This window comes from Haematobia irritans, chromosome 1, assembly GCF_050003625.1.
Source record: "Haematobia irritans isolate KBUSLIRL chromosome 1, ASM5000362v1, whole genome shotgun sequence".
In the NCBI taxonomy this organism is placed as follows: Eukaryota; Metazoa; Arthropoda; class Insecta; order Diptera; family Muscidae; genus Haematobia; species Haematobia irritans.
Window position 1 is genome coordinate 142284889 of NC_134397.1, and position 6000 is coordinate 142290888.

The window sequence follows — 6000 nt, forward strand, 5'->3', positions numbered from 1 at the left end:
AACCATGCAAAAATTGGTCCATATCGGTCCATAATTATATACAGCCCCCATATAAACCGTTCTTCAGATTTGATCTCCGGAGCCTCTTGGAGGAGCAAAATTCATCTGATCCGGTTGAAATTTGGATCGTGTTAGAATATGGCCGCTAATAACCATGCCAAAATTGATCCATATCGGTCTATAGCAGCGTTGCCAATTTAGCTTTTTTCCCGCTAGATTTGGCTTTTTTTGAAGACGTTTAGCGGGGAAAAAATGCATTTGGCTTTTAGCTTTTTTTCTGGCTTTTTTCATGACCCTTTTAGCTATTTTTGGCTTTTTATACCCTCCATCATAGGATGGGGGTATATTAACTTTGTCATTCCGTTTGTAACACATCGAAATATTGCTCTAAGACCCCATAAAGTATATGTATTCTGGGTCGTGGTGAAATTCTGAGTCGATCTAAGCATGTCCGTCTGTTGAAATCACGCTAACTTCCGAACGAAACAAGCTATCGACTTGAAACTTGGCACAAGTAGTTGTTATCGATGTAGGTCGGATGGTATTGAAAATGGGCCATATCGGTCCACTTTTACGTATAGCCCCATATAAAGGGACCCTCAGATTTGGCTTGTGGAGCCTCTAACAGAAGCATATTTCATCCGATCCGGCTGAAATTTGGTACATTGTGTTGGTATATGGTCTCTAACAACCATGCAAAAATTGGTCCACATCGGTCCATAATTATATATAGCCCCCTATTAAACCGATCCCCAGATTTGGCTTGCGGAGCCTAAAAGAGAAGAAAATTTCATCCGATCCGGCTGAAATTTGGTACATGGTGTTGGTATATGGTCTCTAACAACCATGCAAAAATTGGTCCACATCGGTCCATAATTATATATAGCCCCCATATAAACCGATCCCCAGAGTTGGCTTGCGGAGCCTCAAAGAGAAGAAAATTTCATCCGATCCGGCTGAAATTTGGTACACGATGTTGGTATTTGGTCTCTAACAACCATGCAAAAATTGGTCCATATCGGTCTTTAATTATATATAGCCCCCATATAAACCGATCCCCAGATTTGGCTTGTGGAGCCTTTAAGAGAAGCATATTTCATCCGATACGGCTGAAATTTTGTACATGGTGTTGGTATATGGTCTCTAATAATCATGCAAAAATTGGTCCACATCGGTCCATAATTATATATAACCCCCATATAAACCGATCCCCAGATTTGGCTTGCGGAGCCTCAAAGAGAAGCAAATTTCATCCGATCCGGCTGAAATTTGGTACATGATGTTGGTATATGGTCTCTAACAACCATGCAAAAATTGGTCCATATCGCTTCATAATTATATATAGCCCCCATATAAACCGATCCCCAGATTTGGCTTGCGAAGTCTCCAAGAGAAGCAAATTTCATCCAAGCCGGTTGTAATTTGGAACATGGTGTTAGTATATGATCTTTAACAACCGTGCCAGAATTGGTCCATATCGGTCCATAATTATATATAGCCCCCATATAAAACGTTCTCCAGATTTGACCTCCGGAGCCTCTTGGAGAAGCAAAATTCATCCGATCCGGTTCAAATTAGGAACGTGGTGTTAGTATATGGTCGCTAACAACCATACCAAAATTGGTCCAATCACACAAAAATTGGTCTATATCGGTTCATAATCATGGTTGCCACTAGAGCCAAAAATAATCTGCCAAAATTTTATTTCTATAGAAAATTTTGTCAACATTTTATTTCTAGAGAAAATTTTGTTAAAATTGTATTCGGTTCATAATAAAATTTTCATCATTTTCAAAATTTTATTTCTATAGAAAATTTTGTCAAAATTTTATTTCTATAGAAAATTTTGTTCAAATTTTATTCGGTTCATAATCATGGTTGCCACTCGAGCCACAAATAATCTACCAAGATTTTATTTCTATAGAAAATTTTATCAAAAGTTTATACCTATAGAAAATTTTGTTAAAATTTTATTTCTGTAGAAATTTTTGTCACAATTTTCTTTCTATAGAATATTTTGTCAAAATTTTTATTTCTATAGAAAATTTTGTGAAAATTTTATTTTAATAGAAAATGTTGTTAAAATGTTATTTCTGTAGAAAATTTTGTTAAAATTTTATTTCTGTAGAAAATTTTGTCAAAATTTTATGTCTACTTTGTCAAACTGAATTATATACGTATTGGATCGATCTTTTTTGATTTAATTTATACCACGTATGGACTTACATACAATTTAGAAGATGGTGTTAGGAGGTTTTAAGATACCTTGCCATCGGGAAGCGTTACCGCAATTTAAGTAATTCGATTGTGGATGGCAGTGTTTAGAAGAAGTTTCTACGCAATCCATGATGGAGGGTACATAAGCTTCGGCCTGGCCGAACTTACGGCCGTATATACTTGTTTATTTTCGACATGTTCCTATTGAAATATGGATAAAACTTCGTTTTTATGTAAGTCTTGCTGCCAGGTTTTCCGCATATTTCAAAGCTCAATTGAAGCCTTAATAATTATTCCAGCCATTATGCGGGCATTTTTGCAGCAAATACACCTTGTTGCAAAGTTTTTTCCTCGTATCCATAAAAGTTATCGTAAACTTTAAATCTACTATTACCATACAAATTCCTTATATAAACTGTCAGTAAATTATTAGGAATAATAGCATTTGACTCGTTTATCCTTTTTATCCTATAATACCTATTCTAAAGTTATTATGATATTACTAAATTAAAATAGTAGATGTGAATTGCTTTGTACACTGAAAAAATATTGTCATGAGGCCAAAGATTTCATGTGTTTAAAATACGAACGCGAATTTTGGTTATAATAGCATTTGTGAATTACTCTTATATGTTATAAACTGTTTTCCTTGTCCAAAAGCCGATAAAATCGTTTTGTCCTTATAGTTAAGTGATTCAACGTAAAAATGGGTATCTTTTCATGAAAATTCAAAAAATTCTTAAAATTAATTAAATACACCCAGAGAAGGAATATGATCACCTCAAACATGTTTTAAGAGCAGAATGTTATTTTTGGGTGGTGACCATGTAACATGGTTTTCGCAACCATGTTATTTTCTCGGAAATCATGTATCTGATTTCGGCAAGCAGTTTATATTTGACGATAAAATAACATTTTAGTGACAAACATGTTACATGGTCACCATACAAAAATAACATTTTGCTCTTGAAACATGTTTGAGGTGATCATATTCCTTCTCTGCGTGTAGTCTTTAAATTTGTGGAGTTTTTGTATCTTGACCACAAACCAAAATAGCGTTCAAAAATAGAAGAGGTTTTGCAACATTTTATTTTAAAAACGTATACACAGAATAATTTCTACTTAAAGTCGAGTCTGAATTTGGAAATTTAAGTTGTCGTTAGCACGTTTTTAAAGCACTGTGATAGCTCGTGAAGAAAAAGCTGAAAAAAACGAATATATTCAAATTTGACTCTGAATCAATACCAAAATCATTAGTGTACAAAATCTTTGGAACCGAACATAGAAATAATTAAGGAAATAAAGTTTTGAATGTGGTATTATTTTTTTTAACATCAAAAAAATGCAATAAAAAATTCGTAGGGATAGGATCAAATCAAATCTGCTATTTATTAATGGAATGGATTTACATTTACGAAAATTGGACAATAGGTTTGTATGGGAAATTTTCGAATAAAAGTTATTCAGTATAAACTTGCAAGACAGTTAGAATGTGTTTTATTCTCTTGGGTAATATTAGGTGAAGTGTACACGTTCAGGAATTTATCATTAATTCAGTTAAAACGAAATATATTGATATTTTGATGATTAACCAGCTGATAATTGCAAGTTTACCGGGAAAAAAGTTTTTACTAGGAAATATAAATGAAGGACTTCCAGTAAAAATTTGTGATAGTAATCAAAATGTATCGAGTACGCAAACAGAGCTAATATGACATACATTTTCTTACAGTCTCACAGAAATGGAAATAAAATGAATAAAATTAAAATAATATGCATTTTAAGTGAAATAAAGCCTTTAAGTTTGTTAAATTTCAGTCAAAAATGTGACTTTTGATACAAAAAAATTTAGCTTTTTTCTAGCTATTTTTAACATTTTTTAGCTTTTTTTGGCTAGTTTTTTTTGGACAAATCTAGCGGTTTTTGGTGAAACAATTATGGCAACGCTGGTCTATAGTTATATATAGCCGATCCCCAATCACACAAAAATTGGTCCATATCGGTTCATAATCCAAAATTTTGACAAACATTCATTTCCTCTCTTGGATAAGCTACACTTGTAGTTTAGTCAATGTATGGTTTTAAGCTGCAATATAAACAACAACAAAATTTTATTTCTATAGAAAATTTTGTCAAAATTTAATTTCTATAGAAAGTTTTGTCAAAATTTTATTCATATAGAAAATTTTGCCAAATTTTATTTCTATAGAAAATGTTGTCAAATTTTATTTCTATGGAAAATTTTGGCAAAATAGAAAGTTTTGTCAAAATTTTATTTCTATAGAGAATGTTGTCAAAATTTTAATTCTATTGAATTAAAGAGAATTGAGCTCCGCCCAATTGAGAAATACTGGGCTATTGTTAAGCGGAAACTAAAGAAGACCAAAAAAACTGCTAAGGACGAGCAGCAGTTCAAGGCAAACTGGCTTTCTGCGGCGAAGAAGGTGGACAAGCTGGCTGTACAAAATCTGATGGCAGGTGTCAAGCGTGAGGTCCGGCAATTCGGATTTGGAAAAGCGAAAGCCTAACTGAATATTTTTTCTGAATTTTATACTAATTGAACTTGAAAAAGAAAAATTAATTTGATTTTTTAAATAAACGATTTCACCGATTTACACGCGTTTTCCCTTGACCAAATTTTGACCATATCACCCTTTAAAATGAAGTTTATAATACATATCGGTCCATAATTATATACAGCCCCCATATAAACCGTTCCCCAGATTTGATCTCCGGAGCCTCTTGGAGGAGCAAAATTCATCTGATCCGGTTGAAATTTGGATCGTGGTGTTAGTATATGGCCGCTTATAACCATACCAAAATTGATCCATATCGGTCTATAGTTATATATAGCCGATCCCAAATCACACAAAAATTGGTCCATATCGGTTCATAATCATGGTTGCCAGTTGAGCCAAAAATAATCTACCAAAATTTTGACAAACATTCTTTTCCTCTTAGAAAATTTTGTCAAAATTTAATTTCTATAGAAAATTTTGTCAAAATTTTATTCATATAGAAAATTTTGTCAAATTTTATTTCTATAAAAAATGTTGTCAAATTTTATTTCTATAGAAAATTTTGGCAAAATAGAAAGTTTTGTCAAAATTTTATTTCCATAGAGAATTTTAATTCTATTGAAAATTTTGTCCAAATTTTACTTCTATAGAAAATGTTGTTAAAATTATGTTTTGTCAAAATTTTATTTTTGTAGAAAATTTTATTTCTAAAAAAAAATTATTTCTAAAGAAAATTTTGTCAAACTTAATCACATACGTATTTAATCGGCCTTTTTTAGTTTAATATATACCACGTATGGACTACCTTGCAATTTAGAAGACGGTGTTAGGAAGTTTTAAGATACCTTACCATCGGCAAGTGTTACCGCAACCCAAGTAATTCGATTGTGAATGCACCCTCACAAAAAATCGCTTCTGTAACATATACTCCCAAACATATTTTGCTTCAAGCATATACATTTTTGGGTATTGCCCAAACATATATATGTTTGATCTCTACCAATATATAATATGTTTGAAAGCATATTGGTCTAAACAATATATGTTTGGGTAGTCTAAGTTCCAAACATTTTGTATTTTTGCATCCAAATTCAATAATGTTGTCTTCCAAAAAACAATATGTTATTATGTGACCATATAATATGTTTGGAAGCATTTTGCACCCAAAAATATTATATGCTTAAAATAAATTCTCCCAAACAATATTGTGCTCAAAATTTTATTTATTTATTTATATATTTACAATCATAATGAATTATGAAAA